The sequence below is a fragment of the Chiloscyllium plagiosum genome, chromosome 31 (genome assembly GCF_004010195.1).
Source record: "Chiloscyllium plagiosum isolate BGI_BamShark_2017 chromosome 31, ASM401019v2, whole genome shotgun sequence".
NCBI lineage: Eukaryota > Metazoa > Chordata > Chondrichthyes > Orectolobiformes > Hemiscylliidae > Chiloscyllium > Chiloscyllium plagiosum.
In genome coordinates, this window is record NC_057740.1 from 24387527 (window position 1) to 24405657 (window position 18131).

The 18131-nt window shown below is 38.7% G+C and overlaps 1 protein-coding gene across 2 annotated transcripts in view; it reads left to right on the plus strand.

The window, feature by feature from the left end:
- The first annotated feature begins 3416 nt into the window (after window positions 1-3416).
- Window positions 3417-18131, plus strand: part of tbxa2r (thromboxane A2 receptor) — a 31344-nt gene continuing 16629 nt past the window's right edge. Inside the window, exon 1 of one of the 2 annotated variants that reach the window (XM_043721174.1) lies at window positions 3417-3601. The gene's annotated coding sequence lies outside the window, so the exon portion shown is untranslated. Of the gene's footprint in view, window positions 3602-4028; window positions 4163-18131 lie in introns of those variants that run through there. The other variant, XM_043721175.1, reaches the window with a different exon arrangement.

Here is an 18131-nt window from a genome sequence, read left to right on the forward strand (position 1 = left end):
AAATGGCCACAACATCGAAGTCCCAGGTCCTTATCCATGCTGCAAGCTCACCTACATTATTCTGGATACTCCTGGCATTGAAGTAGGCACACTTCAAACAAGTTTGCTGTCTGCAAGCACACTCCTGTGACCCTGAAATCTTGCCCATGTCCTCCCTACTTTCATCCTCCTGTGCACTGGAACTACACCATTGGTTCTCATCCCCCTGCTGAGCTAGTTTAAACCTACCCAGATAGTACTAGCAAATATTTGTGCCATTGCCAACTGTAGCAAGAGGCAGAATTCAGAAAACAGATGGGCTCAAGGCATGTCTGTATATTTCAAAATAAAAACAGACGTAATAGAAAGGAATAAATGGTTATGATTAATTTTTATTTATTTTGTGGTATCATCAAAACCAAATTCACTACAGAGAGTTTCATTTTCATTTTAACTGGAAACCAGATATTTTAAAAAAAGATTTCTATCAGCAACGATTGTTCTTAACTCCTAAACATAAACTGTCGCAAGTTCGAAAAATGCTGGGCCATTGTTCAAATTGAGAGGGAGGTTTTATCTAAAATCCCTAACCATATTATCAATTTAAGTTTATTTTGATTGCTTGAGGTTCCACTGCTGTGTTGCATAATAAAGAAGAATACAAATTAGCTTGATATCTGTTTTATGTACCTTTGATCTTTATTATTAGCCAATTTTATCATTTATACGGTACACAAAAATGTGTTTCAAGTTTGCACAGAACACTGACGGTCAAGTAAATGGAACAGATTTTATTTATGCCTGGTTTGAGTGATTTGTTCAGTTAGAATGAAAGAATGGATTCTGGCTTCTGTATCTTTTGAACCCTCTGAAAACTTGTTAAAATCACCACCAATTATACATCACATTTGTTGTACATCAGAGGAACATTTTTCAGATAAGCTGTCATGATATTTCTGTTCCTGAATGCTTTAAAGACAAGCTGTTCATGCAGCCGTTGTATTTGTTTATTCCAAAGTTACTTCCTAAACACAACTTTCGGACGTAACTATTCTCAATCTCTTTGAAGAATAGTTTTTAGATAGCATTACCTTTCTTTTCCACAGTTAGGGATCCCTCCAACCATATTTAATACTCCCGTTTCTAAAGGGGGACTATACCTCACTCACGGTTGACTTTACTACTGTCACGTTTTTCCCTGTATAAGTATTTTTTTACAGAGCACTTCAGATTCCGAAAGCAAAAGACAAAGTTTGTTTTCTTCTCACAGCACTTCAAAGCCATCTCATTTATCTTGAAAATATCTGTTGTTCAATCATACAAAAAACTTAACTTATAACCCTCACGTCTCATCAAGTCCAACATGCAACACTCCACTATGTCCACTCGTTATAAGAAACCGACTTACAGCTAACATCAAGTAATGAACTGCTCCCCATTTCAAGTGCAAAAGCTTTTTAAAAATGTACATATTAGCATTGTATTTGTGGGGAAAATAATTGCAATTTACCCAAAATAATTAATGAAATAATCTGATAAATATTAATTGTTTATTTTTAAAGAACTAATCAATAAGTCTTTATCTCATGCATATTGTCCCACCCTCATGCAGATTACATATTCCAGCAACCAATTTAAATTTCCATACACTTGCACACATACATATATTATAATATTTATGAATCAAGAGTTCTACAACATAAATCACATCTTAAAGTGTCTAATTTTATTACTGATAGGAGACAATCTTAAAGTAAAAGAGAAAGCAGACCTTAGCATGGAGTAGGAAACTTGGAAGCGATTTACTGACCCCAGTTACATTGTCTTTGGTAACGTAGTCACTAATAAATATAAATAATTTAGAGTCATGTTCCAGATTCCAAATTAACCATTCCATCAGCTGGTGCTTAATCACTTAAGTGCAGCTGCCGTTATGAATGGGCATTGTCAATGATACCATCTTTTTGATGGCATGTGACATTAATGCCACAATTGCCTATTCAATTGAATGTAAAAGAACCCATTTCAATGATTGAAGACAGGAAGGAGATCTCCCAGTGACCTAACATAGTGTGAGTTTAACTACATAACACCACTTCAACAATAATGCATTAACTATAAATGTTGGGTTCATCCTGCATATCTAATAAATCACTATCCAAATGCAGAAACAAAACCAGAAATTACTGGAAAAGCTCAGCAGGTCTAGCAGCAACTGTGGAGAGAAATCAGAGTTGACATTTCGGGTCCAGTCCCCCTTCCTCAGAACTGGTCCCGAAACTTTGATTTCTGCTGCTAAATCTGCTGAGCTTTTCCAACAATTTCTGGTTTTGTTCCTGATTGACAGCATCCGTAGTTCTTTCAGTTTTTATTGTATGAACAGCCATTCTTCCTTCCTTATTCCTCCAAAGAGAGAGCGTTGGAAGATACCTAATACAGTGGACCGAAAATCTGCTTCAATTGGTCTGCCTGCTTTTTGGAGAAATTATATTGGGGTAGTCAGCGAACATATTAACTGCATGGTGCTTTAACTTTTCATGGAAGGGGCATTGTGTATTTATGAATTCTATAGGTCAATGATCAATTCTACAAGTCAATCATAATGGTCGACTTTCTGGGCGATATATTAACTCCTCCACAATCCACTACCTCGAGCGAAACTTAGGGTTTTACAAATGTCAGGGAACATCAGAACCTGGCAAATCACTTGATGAAATATGAATATTGAGAATTCAAACCGCAAGCCTGTCTACCCAATCTCCACCCCAGAGGTATGCAATATGAATGGTAGGTGGTTTAAGAATTGTTTTTGAACTCCAGGACATTATGGACGTTATATGAACATTGATGACTGTGCTCTGTTCACGTTTCAGAAACAAGTAAACCAATCAGGTCTTTTTTTCCGTCATTTTGGGGATAAACGTCAATAATTCCCTCAGGTTCTCCAAAACGGATCCGTAAACAAAATTCTGGAATTCTGACGGACTTTCTAATTTTTTTTTTGTAGTTACTAATTGTAACAAGAATGGTCATTGGGAAACGGTCTATATCCGAGGATTTAACCTGCCTGCTTCCCCCTGGATGCTGGTATCAATCCTGTGTGACATGTTCCTGTTGGTACAACCTGCTGTGAGGAGGTAGGGCGACCAGAAAGGGGCAAAGTTAAAAATCACACAACACCAGGTTATAGTCCAACAGGGTTATTTGGAAGCACTAGCTTTCGGAGCGTCGCTCCTTCATCAGGTGGTTGTCAAGAATGGTTTCTCTTCGGAAAGGGACGAGCGCCAGCTATTGGGGACTTGCTTTGAGACTCGCAACCGGAACTCCCCCGGGTTGTGGGATCTTGCTGTACCCCCTACTCTCACTGGGAAGGACCTCAATTTTCAGGGGGAGGGGGGCGCGGTTAGAGGAATGCAAGAGCAACGATTTCAAAGAAGCTATATAATCTGAGGAATGTTCCTTTGGAATCGTTCCGCCAACCACTGAGCTCATAACATGGAGTGGAAGCTGACGTCTGCAAGTCTGGGCAATTAAACATCCTCTTCAGCTTCCTCGGATGCACAGTCAGTGGGGACAAAGGCTGCAACTCCGAGGGATCGCATCTTCAAACAGTCAGACCAAGGTAAAGTCTTTTTTTTTTAAGTTAAAAAGCGAAGATGACATTGGGAAATGTGCTGTTACTGAGACCCCTGGAAGTTGAATGTAGTTGCTAACGGTCACAATAAGTTAGGAGCCAGCGAGAGTCGCTTTGTCTCCCCGGTTAAAGTTCGCCCACATAATGTGCAAACTGGTGTCATTCATATTTGCATTTTTTGCTACTCGATCACAAAAACAAAAGCGGCGTGGCCATTAAAGATGAGTCTGGTGGGGTGCACTATGAGATGCCACAGATACTGCATTATAATCGAGGTTGATAGATGTTGGGATTTAGCAGCGAGTTTCATTGTGTTTACAAGCAGGGACGTGGAAGGGCGGAGATGCAAGTGGTTTTTCGCGGTTATCTGTCAAGACTGAAGCAGCGTTGTCTGTGAGAATGCTTCCCAGAATGACAGGATGCGGGACGGGTACAGATATGTGTGTGCGCGCGCGTGTGTGTGTATCTATATTGTTATTCCGGAACTGTTGAGTTTAGAGCGATACAACGAGCCTCAGAGATGCAGCTGACGGTACTGACTAGGCTGAGGTGAGTTCGACATTTCAAGCATCACTCTAATCATTGAATTGGAAACAAACACTTGGATAGCTTCGCTCATTTATTATGGTCACCGTATGTTATGTTCTCTTTTAATGTGAAACCTAGAATCGTGGGTATTTACAGCACAGAAAGGAATCAGTCGGGCCATTGTGTCATGTCGGCAGAAAATACAATCTTGTCTCTTTCCCACTCCTGGGCCCTTCCCTTGTAGATTTCCCTGTTCAAGTGCACATTCAAGTATGTCTTAAATGTAGAGATCAGTTCTGCTATCCATTTTGAAAATCAAATCTGCATACCAATGGGTTAAAAAAAGGCTGTTTGTCTTCTGGCTCATATTCTAATGTAAATTAGGAGACAGACATATGAAAAATACCACTCCATTAGCAGTGCCATCAGAAATCAACTGGTATATAGTCAAACAATGATTTAATTTAGCTTTACTAATGCCAATGTTTATAATAGTCAGGACTGTGCCAATGTGATGTGCCTGCTATCTGTCATGGGATCATAACAGCACCGAAAGAGGGCATCCAGACCATCAAGTCCATGCCAGCCATGAACTCTATGCCTTTTCTCTGGAACGTTCCAAGTCATTTTTTCACTTTCAAATGTGAATCCAATTCCTTTCTAGAAAAACAGGCTTAACATGCCTCCTCCATCCTTTCTGCAATTGTCTTCAAGATCATAACCATTCATTATTTACATCTCGGCTTTTGGTTCTTAGCCAGAATGGGTCGCTTCAAGTTCTTGATCTTTCTGTCTATGGGAACAGTTTCTTTCTATTCTCTCTGTGTTTACCCCTAATGGTTTTGAGCATCTCTATCAAATCTCCTCACATCATCTCTAGCTCTAGGGAGAACCACCACAGCTGATCTGTTCTGCCACACAATTGAAGCCCCTAATCCCTAGAATCATTCCAGTAAATCTTTTCTCCATCATCTCTTAGCTATTCACATCATTCTTAAAGTGTGGACCCAAGAACACTGTGCACCTACATGGCTGAACAAGAATTTAGAGATGCTCTTAATAATTTTGTTTGCTTTTTTATTGCCTCTACTTGTAAGACCCAGAATTAGGTGTTTATTTCACCAATTTTTTAACCTAGCCGGCCATATTCAATGATCGGTACATACATATACCACCAAGTTTCTTTATTCCATTACTGCATTTATGACTGCACCTTTTATTTTATATTGTCTCTCCTCATTTCCTCTACTGAAAAGTATAATTTTACAGTTCTATGGGTAAAATTTCATCTGCCACATGCTTGCAAGTTTGTCTACGTCCTCACAGTCTATCACAAACATTCTCACAGTTTGCAATATTTTGTGCCATCTTCCAATTTTAAAATTGTACTCTGTATATCAAGCACTAGATCATTAATAGATATCCCGAAATGTAGTTATCCTGGTCCTGACCCCTGAGGAACCTGACTGTGTAATTTTTCCAGTCTGTAAACAACCACCATCAATCCCTTTTTTTTGTCTTTTACCAAATTTCATATTCATCTGCTCCTGCACCTGCTATTCCATATACCTCATGCTTTGTGATAAACAAACTTATTAAGTGGCATCTATCAAATGCCTGTTGGATGTCCACACACCACATCAAACTCATTCACATCAACCCTTCCTGTTAGCTCATCAAGAAAATCAATTAATTAAACACAATTCACTTTCAACATACACATTAATTAAAATGCAATGGTCCAAGTTAGTGTTAATTTGTCCCCGATTATCATTTCTAAAATCATCCCATAACTGAAGTCAAACTGACTGACTTATAATTACTAGGTTTCTCCTTACATTTTTGTCCTTAACCCTTTCTTGAGTAAGGGTTTAATACTTGCAATTTTCTAATACTCTGCTTCTAGCCAGTTTGTCCAGGGAGATAGTAAGATTGTGTCCAGCAGCTCAGTAACCTTGACAGGCCATCCTATTGAGACTTGATGGAACATCTACTTTAAGTCAAATAACCTTTCCAGTGCCTTCCTTTTCTCAATTATTTTAACCCATCCAGTGTGTCCAATATTATGCCTGTGACAAGCTCTTTTACCTTGGGAGAGCACTTGGTTAGATTCTCAGATATACCTTCTGCCTCCATGTATATCATCATCATACAACCCATTTACTATTTGTATGCCCATAGAATACTTTTGAATTCCTTTTTGCTTCTATTCTCATACTCCCATTTCCTTTTTCACTTCCCTCTGAGCATCTTATATTCATCCTGGTTCTAACTTGTCATTCCTGAAGAAGGGCTTATGCCCGAAACGTCGATTCTCCTGCTCCTTGGATGCTGCCTGACCTGCTGCGCTTTTCCAGCAACACATTTTCAGCTCTAACTTGAATTGGGTAATTGGGTAATTATCTGAAGAGAAAATAATTTACGGGAAAACTGAATAAAAGCTCTTAAAAGAGAAGAAGCATGGACATGATGAGCCAGATAAACCTCTTCTGTGTTGTTATCATTCTATTGTTCTATGCATTATCAACCTGCCAGCTGTCACATGACCTCCTTTCCTGCTGGATCTTTCTTTCCATCTCTTTCATCATCAAGGGAGCTCTGGTTTTGCTTCTCCTACTTCCTTCCTTCCCCTACCACTTCTTTGTGGAAAGTATCTAGACTGTATCTAAACAATCTGATGGCAATTGATAACTGATATATTTCAGTAGCTTTAATAAAATGGGATTGGTAAGGAATTAAGTTTGCCACTTTCTGAGTGTTCAAGTTTGTTTGAGCTTTCAAGATATACCGTTCTACATGATGGTTCACTGCAGACACAGCAAACAAGTGACAACACTTAAATTATATGCATTAGACAGCATAATGGATATTCAAAGCTTTAAGTAAAAATGACATCAAAACAACTCAAAACATAGGAACAATGTTTATGTCTCTTGACTAGATGGTCCAAAGTTCAAAGTTTCTAAAATGCAGGTCCCTCAGCATGACTGGCTTTTTCAATGTTAATCGGCTTTCAATGTATTTCTAGAAGTTTTTTTTACAGTTAAACATGATAACATTATATCTCTAGAGTCAAGTAATGTGCAAATAATTTTTACTGATTCTTGAATTGTTCCATCAGAATTTGAGGATTACATCTAAACACAAGGACAGTCACAATGTCAGCACTTGCAGCGAATCAGTTTGTATTTCAATGGCAATTACTGGAAAACTCTGCTGTGGTATTGACTAACCATTGAGTTATTTACAATATAATACAAATTAGATTAAATCAACCATTCTGTTTCTGCAGGGCACAGCATGTTACTTTTGAAAGGATTATTTAAATATTTTCTACCTCTTATCAGCTGCCAACCCACATTGGAAATTTGGCAATTTGCTGCTGTTAGATTTCATGATAATTTAAACCAGTGTTCGGCAAATGATTTGTGAACAGACCCAAACTTCCAACATGCGCCAACGCTTTGTAAAATCTTGGCTAAAAATTGTGTTATATTAGCTGGGCAAGATGACATGTTAAACTAGTGTAGCAACTTTCAAATGCATTAATGTGTTATCTAGGTAGTGGTAGGAAAGCAAACATGGAAATGCTTCTCAAAATAACAATCACTTCATCTTGAACATTAAATGTGATGATCGTAAGCAATTTCTCATTCTATAAAGAAAGAGTGGTGATGAATTTCTTATTTCACAATCACCAAAAAAACTTATAATAACAAGAAACCAGTCACTGGATGAATAAGTTAATATACTGTCTTCCCCCCCTCTGGTATTTGACACCAATTTGAGCTGGTAAGGTCAACATTACAATCTGATTATTGTGCAAATCCTGAGATGTGTAAGTACCTGATCTCGAGTGAGCATGGAATCATAATACAACAACAGTGAATTTAGGTAGCACCTTTTATGTAGTAAAATGCACCCAGGCCCTTCACGGGAGCTGGAGGAGATTACAGAGATACAGTGGATGGATTTGAAAACAAGAATGTGAATTTGAAAATTGAAGTTGAAACTTTATTGCTGGAACAGCACAGCAGGTCAGGCAGCATCCAGGGAACAGGAGATTCGACGTTTCGGGCACAGGCCCTTCTTCAGGAATGAGCAGAGAGTGTTCAGAATCCCCAAGTGGAAAATGAAGTGTTGTTCTTTGAACTTGCGTTAAGGAACACTGCAACAGATCTGGGACAGAAATGTTGGTGTAGGAACACAGTGGTGTGTTGAAGTGGAGGCAGTGGGAAACTCTGGGTCATGTTTTACAGACAGAGTGTAGGTGTTCAGCAAAGCGGTCATCAAATCTGTGTTTCATCTCCCCCGATATACAGGAGACCACATTCTGAGCAGTGAATGAAATAAATGAGTTGAGAGAAGTGCAGGTAAGCTGCTGCTTCACCTGGAAGGTGTGCCTGAGGCCTTGGATACTGAGGTTGGAGGAAGTAAATCGGCAAGTAAGTCACCTTGTGCAAGACCAACCCCTTCCCACAAACGTCACTTCAATATATTACCACCTTTCCTGAGCTGTTAACAGTTCTGATGAAGAATCGCCAGACTCGAAATATTATCTTGCTTTCAAAGAACACAGAACATTACAGCACAGTCCAGGCTCTCTGACCCTCAATGTTGTGCTGACCTGTGAAACCAGCCCTACCTTTTATCTTCTCCTGCTGAACACTCTCTGCTCATTCCTGAAGAAGGGCCTGTGCCCGAAACGTCGAATCTCCTGTTCCCTGGATGCTGCCTGACCTGCTGTGCTGTTCCAGCAATAAAGTTTCAACTTTGATCTCCAGCATCTGCAGACCTCACTTTCTCCCCAATTTGAAAATTGAACTATTGCTTAACTAGAAGTTAGACTAATGTAGCAAGTGCAAGGATGATGGGTGAACAGGGCAGGGTTAGGACATGAGAGGCAGAATTTTGGATGGTGTCAGAGTTATAGAGGGTAGAACATTAGAAGCCAGGAAGAAATGTGTTGGAATAGACAAGTGAAGGTTTCCTTCATAAATGAGCAGAGGCAAGGACAGAATTGGGCAATGTTAGCAAGGTAGAAATACGGATGTATATGTGGAACACTCCAATATAGCACCAAATTGGAAATCATAAGGACGACTGGCAAAGGAAAGAAAATTATTATAACTGGTGAAATAACATGACCTTTAATAGTTGAAACTACGCTATGTTACTCAGTACGCTATCATTTATCACCAGTCCTTTTCTCAAAATGTTGTCTTCCTGCCAGGGGCACTGGTCATCCTATGGCAACTTGCCAAAATAGCTCTTATCCAAATGAGAATCATGATACTAAATATCAGACTAACCAAACACAGATAGCATCACTCAATGCCCTACATGTTTATTTTGAAAAGAGTTGCATGACTATTCAGAGCGCGGAACCAGTAAAAAAATGGAAAAATGCAATAAAGCAATATTTCTTTTTTCAAATGGACATTTGTCAGTTAAATGTAAAGACATATTCAGAATGTTCACTGACAATGTGTCTCCATTAGTCATCAGTGAGTTAATATTGAGTGATTTTAACGTGCAATACCTGATGAAAGTCAGGCAAGAGCCAATTAAAATGGAGTGGTGGGCTTACCCAGTCCTTTATTGCCCCGATCTGATAGCCTATGATTTAAAATTGTAGGTGCCCAAAGCTGTCAATAATTTGCCTCAAATATGTGAGTTTGGTCATCTAATATATTATTGCCAAATTTGGTGGAAGTAGGATTGTGGGTCAGAAGAGATCCAGCCAGGTAAACTACTTTATCTTCTAGAGTTTTGCCTGGACCGGGGAAACAGGGTTGATCCTTTGGCCTCTAAGTGGAAACATCAGACCTTTACTTGTGTAATGTGAGCCAATATTTATTGTCCATTCCTAATGCCTTTGAGATGGCAGTGGTGAGCTGTTTTCTTCAACCACCATAATCTATATGGTTTAGGTATCCACATGTGCTGATGGGGTGAAAATTCCAGGATTGTAACCCATCAGCATTACAATCAGTGGCATTCCTATGTGACTATTGCCCTCGTTGGTCTCAGAAGTAGAGGTCATGCGTTTTGAAGTCTATGGAGGCAGTGATCTGTTTCAACCAAACCACCTTTCCTGTCTGTCAATCTAGCCAGTGATTTTGACCAGATTTTGAAGCGAGAGGAGACAGGCCCACATATAGAAATAGAGCCTGAGAGATGAAATCTCTCTGGACATTGGCATGCCTCATGTTGCTAAGCCCAGGCTATTTGCATGAAATGTTACTGCTCCATAATAAAGTTGGAGATGTGGATTTGGTTATGATTTTTAAAAATTGGCAAACTTTAAGAAGATGTATGTGCATGGACAGCAATTGTTGGAGGTGAATCCTTTTGTGGAATTTCTTCAATGGTTACTGTAACTTCAGGGAAGGTTGGTGGAAATCCCAGTTTTGTGAATAATAGCATTAGTTCTGGAAGCAGAGAATGAGGAACCAGTCAAATTCTTTTCGCTAGATTGAGGAGCATTTTAATCATTCATATAACTCCAAATCATAGTACTTTACTAAATTATTATATATTAAAGTCCACATTACTTAAATCAGCCTAAAATGGAAATCATTGGCAGGAAATGTACAAATTAGATCTAAACACATCTTGAAATAATGGAATATACCTACAAATTATGTCTTTTTGCAGAAATGTTAATAATGCATCATCTTTAAGTGCAGCAAGATCAGTTTTTTTTAATGTTATTAATTGAAGTGTATAACATTACAGATGGACCCAGTTGAGAAAACACAGCCAGCCAAATTACTGACTTTAAAAAAGTGAAACTTTCCAGGTCATGATTTATTTTTCAGTAAGGAACTTACTTTCTTCTGAAAACAGCAACAAGACTGAAAGTTGTTCAGTCATTTCTCTTCACAATGTTCAGTGTTTCTTTGAGTTATTTTTAACCATCCTGGTTAAACATATTATGATACCTCTCTGAAGCAGGTGGGACAAGAACCTGGCTGTCCTGGCTCACAGGTAGGGACACTGTCATGGCCACTGTGCCCTATGTGACTTTATCTGGAGAATAAAGCATCTTAACAGGTAATAATTGAAGTATTACACATAAAAACAATAGTTTGCGTCTGACTTGTAAATCAATGCTATTAATTTCATTTTTTGTGTTGGCGAGTAGCTATTATCAAACAAATAACATTCCAACACCATTGAATACTGGACATGATATTTAACAGGATTGCAGCAAGTACAATAAGGATGGTAATGCTGTGATTTGTTTGAATGAGAAACAGATGGAGCGTGTGTGTTATGAATTACAATGCTTGTATGGTTTCAGGACATAAACCAGTTGACTTGGCTGACATTTTATATTGTTTTGAAATTGAACGCAACTGTCCAAGTTGAATCCAAGTCAATCTTACTGGAGACTATTAACTTGTGTTTCAGTTTTGAGTTCATACTTCACATATCAGTCACGTGAGCTGTTGCTAGGCGAGTTCACTTTTCATGGTTACCCTGCCTGACAAAGTGAACACATTTAAAGGATTTGAAATGAACTGGCTGTCTGAAAGGAACTGGTTCACTTTTATCAAACTTTTACCTTGAAATAATTTCCAAATGGAGCTTCAGTTATTCATGAGGTCTTGTTAAACCACATCAGTTTTTTTTTGTAATTCATCCATCCCATGTTAAAGTCAGGTAGACCTGGTTTTATTTATATTGTTTCAAATCTTGAAATCTGCCCAAAAAATGGAAACGCAGATAGTCTGGGCTGGAACTGTAGCTAGCATGAGAAAAGTTTGGTTTCTCTTTTCTCTTCCTGGAGCTTCATTGGTTGGACAGGTGGCAGTTTTGAGAGAATGAAGCAGGAAACAGGAAAAGGGCTGGAAGGGATGAGAGACGTTGGGTGTGTTTAAGTCAATAGTCTATCATCACACCATCAGCAGTTTGTTCAGCATGCTAAATAACCATTTGACAGAGAGCAAGGAGTTGAGAGGAAGCATAAAACAGGAGCATACCATCATTCTGGATATTGTCAGTGACAAAGGGTGCCATGGATTCCATTACAGCCGATCCTATGATTTGGAGAGTCATCTCTTCCATAGGTCTCAGGTGTCCTTTTCTCTGTCAGCTTTTCCTTGCTCCCTATAGTTACAGAAGACCTTATCTTTCAAAACATGAAATGGCTTGATTGATTGTATGGCATTGTGCTTGGGTGATGTGTCAGCCTTTGTTCTGCAGTCAGTGATGGATGGAAGCAGCATGGGCTGTGTGTGTGAGTGAGGCAGTCAGTTTGGGTGAGAGGCATGCATGCTGCTGCTGAATGATGGGATGTGGTGCAAAATGGGAGGTTAGCAGTGAGGTGGGTATGAGGTCCTTTAAAGATGCACTCAATTGCCTTTACCACCCTTGTGAGATTGTCAAACTTCTTATGCCACTGCTGCTGGATCCCTGAGGCCAGAGCACTTGAATCCACCTTCCTTGGCACCTGCTGCTATTCCCATTGTAGGGTTTTTGTGTGCCACTCTGGCAAAACTGTAGCTTTTCTTCTCCTGTTGCCTCCATAATTAAGGCCCGTCTTTTACATGGACTTTGTGCAAGTGTCTGAATTTGAACATGACAAATAATAATAAAACAAAATCTGGTTCAGTTTTTTTGCCGAGTCAAGATTAAGGATGAAAGACGACTCATCAATCGCGAAACATTAACTCGGTTTCTCTCTTCATAGAGTCTGCAAGACCTGCTGAGTTTTCTTCTGCTATTTTCTATTTTTAATTCAGGATAGAACCATTGACTAAACCATTGAACCTGAGCTAAGTGGCAGACTAGTTTATGCTTTCCATTCATTTTCAGTCTGTTCTGCCTGGCTATCCAGTTCAACTGTGACAGCTCATTCATATGTCAGTAGAACAACATTGTTTTGCTTTCATTTAAATGCTGATTGATAATGACTCGCTAAAATTATGAGTTTCCATAACTTTTTTATTTTACGTCCTGAGTCCCTTTTCCTCAATCTCAATTACTGCTTTCATTTTTCCCAGATATCCTATGCCTACACCTCCCAGAGGTTCTTTGTTTGCCACAACTGACTTTATAATTCTTTTGTAAATAATTGTTTTTCTCCATGCTTTTTCCAAACTTTCACTAACCTACTTTTCTTTTTTCTTCTGAAGGGGAGGCCCATAAATGTGTAAACAAATTGGTTCAGTTCTTGAGTATACAGTTTTGAAAATGAGGCAGGAGATTATCATGGTTAAATAAATGTGATTACTCAGTGTTCACGTAAGAAGTCTTTAGTATCGTCTTTACCAGAGCTATTTTGCAAGGCATAATACCCACTACTTGAAACAGGGAAGAATATTATGCAAACCCATTAAACATCCAAGCATTAAAATTGGTACTAATAATTTCTATTTACTTCTAAAGCACTGTTTTTAAATATTTGGCATCAAGTTCAATATATTAATTAACCTGTTTTAATTTTTACATCAGTTGTGAACAGATAATCTCTATGTGGTGTTTCCTGAGAGTTAAAATATTTACGTGGCATTTTTTAGCTGCAACTTTCATCATAGTTGTCTCATATGTACTATTGGATACATTGGATTGCAGACAGAGATGAGAAGGAATTGAAATCTCTGACCCTTCTCTAACTGCCATAACCTCTGTGTCTTTTGAAAAGAAAGAGCTATGTGTTTCTCAACCACTGAATATCTGGTCTATTTGTCAAACAGCAGAAAGATTTTTGTGGGTTTACATAAAGAGGATGGTGTACTCATCGCAAATATCTAACACTACATCATTACATGATTAGAATTGTTAAGTGTTGTTCTTGACCAATGCAGACTCAATGGGCTGAAAGGCCTTTTTTTATTCTGTAGACATTTATGACTTATTGACTATCATTCGCACAACTACACGCACACGTGTACATGCACACACACACACACACAAAACCTGTTGAACTGTGACCTGGTGTTGTGTGATTTTTAATGTTATGTAGAATATACAGTTAAAGAGAATAGTTTGTTTTTCCAAGTTATGAACAAAAGTATAGTTTGTAATTCACATGATTTGCTCCTTTGGAAAAGTACCCAAATGGAAAAGATGGTTTTTAGTCTCATAGTAGTTATGTAGTTTAATAATCAAAACCATGTGCCACACTTGATGCAGGATTCTCTTGAAGAGATGGACTTCCTGCAAGTCATGAAGTTATTTACATGCAATGTTTTACCAGAAGTTCAGTTTGATCTATTGACTGATTTGAAGCTTATAACACTGTTACAATTTCCATCTCCTCAAACACGGTGTGCAGTTGTGTCTAACATTGTTGTAATTTGCATATTTTACACTCATGATTTATGAAATAAATAAGAACACCATGGCTGCTATGCAACATGCTTTCTCACTGTTCCTCTTTCCATATATCCAGAATGATAGCCACATTTGAGATTATTGTTTGCAGGCAGTCATTGAGCAAACATTTATTGCACATACACCATGTGGCTTTAGGACGGTCACCATCTTGGTTTCCGAACAGCCATTCAATTCAGGAGATACTATTTTGGATGGTTGATAAGTAGTGACACTTCTAAGCTGGCATGTGTCCTTTTATCCTCTTAGGACAATGAGGCAGATTATTGAATGTATTCAAGGGGTGGCTAGATAGAGCATTTGAGGCGAATGGGACCAAAGGTTACAGGGAGAAAGCAGGATTAGGCTATTGAGTTAGATGATCAGCTGTGATTGTGATGAATGGTGGAGCAAGCTCGAAGGGCCGAATGGCCTCCTCCTGCTCCAATCCTCTACATTTCTATGTTTCTATGAATCCATCATGTGATCCTCAGCAGTTATCTTTTGCAAGCTATCATTATTCATTTTAAAATGAAAAGTCAGTTCCAAAGATACATTAGTGAGTACAGTTCATGTTTAAAATGTTATGGATATGACTTCCCTTACTGAGCATGACAGGATCATTTATTTTTCTTTTCAAATGGTGCCCCTTCCATAAATGGAAACAAGTAATTTCTTTTGGTTAAATTCTATGGGGCTAGGGAGCATCAAATCCACTAACTGGAATAGTAATAATTATGTTGATATTTGATATCTAGCCTCTTAGTTTTGTATCGCAGTCCATTTAAAATAAGATAATATGATTGGCATTGTGCATTAACAGAGTTCAAAGTCAACAAAATAAAACAACATGGTTATAAAAGCTTGTATCAAGTATACAAATTATCTCCTGAGATTGTACAACGATGTAATACATCCACATAATTCAATACTTCTGTATATAAACAAAGCATTGCAATTTGATGATATCATGTTCTTAGATACCCTCTGTCTCTCTAGTTTTCAGTTTCAAGTTTTTTTGGACTTCCTCAAAAATATTAAGTCATTTTAAACTACTTCTGTTAAGTGCAGGAAAGTTTTTTAAAAAGGCATACTCAAACCCATTAACGTTCATGCTATCCCCTATGGAGAAATTTGTACTTTTTTAAATCTCTTGGCAATAACAGAGATGTAACTTTTGAGGACAGATTGAAAAAGTTGCTAAAGGTAGCACTGAAATCCGCTTGAAGAAGAGAGTTCCATAGCGTTCAGGCAGAATGGCTGATATGTTTAGCTTGTTGGTTTTGTTACCGTTGGTAGAATCAAAGTCAGGCCGTACATAGTATTGCAGAGTCATTGAGTTTGTGCTGAGACACAGAATTGAAAGTGATCACAGTGGTGGCATGGGAGAAATCAAGGTTAATTTGACTGTAAGGGCAAGAAAAGCAACACAATGGAATTGGGGAACAAGAACAGAAGGGTGTAAGGATCAGAGGTAGAGAGGTATGGGACATGGTGAAAAAAGAAAGAAAGTCTTCTATTTAAATGCCTGTAGTGAATTGCCAAGCCAGATAATATCATTAGACTTTATAACCACTTAGGTATTTTTGAAGTGCATTCACTGTTGTAGGAAATTCAGCTAATTTGTGCACAGCAACCTCCCACAAACTGAAGACAGAGGAGGTACTGTTCTTAGCTACCTAGATAGCTTGGTAGCAAAAAGTACAATTCTATTACTAGGCAAGCATAATTACTAGGAGTATCAGTAGTAGTACTGAATACAGCTGCCTGCTTCCTGTGAAGGTTATGTACAACTACTCGTCTCCACCCAAGGACATAGCCATAATTTTTCTTATCTTTATTTATTCATGGAATGAAGGCATCACTGGTCAAGCCAGTATTTAGTGCTCATCACTAACTGCCCATTGAGAAGATGTTGGTGAGCGATCTTTTCGAACACAGCTGTCATGCTATTTCAGAGTCAGCCACCTTATCATGGCCCTGGAGAAACCTTTTGATCAGAATAATCCAATAGTCTCATGATCACTATCACTTGCAATCATTTTTTATTCCAGATGTTTTGAATGGAATTTATATCCTCCAACTGCTATGATGGCATTTGAACTCAGCTCCAGATCCTTAATTCAGTGGTGGTATCGGTCTGTCGGAAATGAACGACTGTGCTCTGAATGGATTTTGTGCAAATTAATGGTCCTGAAGGAGACAATGCTCATTGAGCTCCTCCCATTTTGCAGGTGTCACACCGAGTCCAGGGGTGGACACAAGTAATTGCACACTTAACCTTCACATGAGGCAGCTGTGTTCAGTACTGCTCCTGATACTCATGGTAATTATGCCTGCCTAGTAATGAAGTTGTACTTATTGCTATAGGCAATAAACTATTTTGGTAACTAAGATCAATGCCTCCTCCGTCAAGATTGTACACCAGCATATCTTCTACCACTAATCATTACATGGGGCTGGAGGATCGATGGCAGCAAACTGATTTAAATAACTTTGACACCAGTATACTTTGATATAGAGTCATAGAGATGTACAGCATGGAAACAGACCCTTTGGTCCAACCCGTCTATGCCAACCAGACATCCCAACCCAATCTAGTCTCACCTGCCAGCACCCAGCCCATATCCCTCCAAACCCTTCCTATTATATACCCATCCAAATGCCCCTTAAATGTTGCAATTATACCAACCTCCACCACATCCTCTGGCAGCGCATTCCATACACGTACCACCTTCTGTGTGAAAAAGTTGCCCCTTAGGTCTCTTTTATATCTTTCCCCTCTCACCCTAAACCTATGCCCTCTAGTTCTAGACTCCCTGACCCCAGGGAGAAGATTTTGTCTATTTATCCCATCCATGCCTCTCATAATTTTGTAAACCTATAAAAAGTGGCTAATACCACAAATTGACAGCAATGGCAATCAGGGTAATAGCACGTGGTGATCTACAGTGGACATTGTTGTTGTGAACCCAAAATTTCAATGATGAAAGGTATCTAGAAGATTCAGAAGAAAAAAACACATTTTCAATAAAAGTAAATATACTATTTTATGAGCATATGGCTTAAAGAAAACATAAACAGCAGCTTAAACACAGTGACTAACAGTGACAGACTGTAGCAGCCATAGAAGCAGCTACAAGGCAAGCTCAGCACTCCAGAGTAAAACCTTCATCATTAAAGTTGGTTGGGGAGATGCAGAGAGAGTGAATGTTTAAGTTGAGAGATGTCAATGAATATGTATGTTTGTGCGAGATGCTATCAATTATCCGGTGTAATGCTGATCTGTACTCTTGTGAACAAGTGAAGGGCAATGTATCACATGCCTGACCTGTGCCTTGAACATGGGAGACAGATTTTGGGGAGTTCAGAATCTACTGACTCCAGGATGCTGATCATCGGCAATTCAACAATGGTAAATGCCTTTGACTACCAAGGGGAACTGTTTAGAGATTTTTCTGTTGGAGATAGTTATTGAGTGGTATGAATGTTATTTCAACCATATTTTCCCATCCTGAGTGTTATCCCGCTCCATGCAGGCATGGTATGAATGTTATTTCAACCATATTTTCCCATCCTGAGTGTTATCCCGCTCCATGCAGGCCATGGATATTTCATTAGCTGAGGAATTACATTTGCAACTGAATACAGTGCAATCATCAGC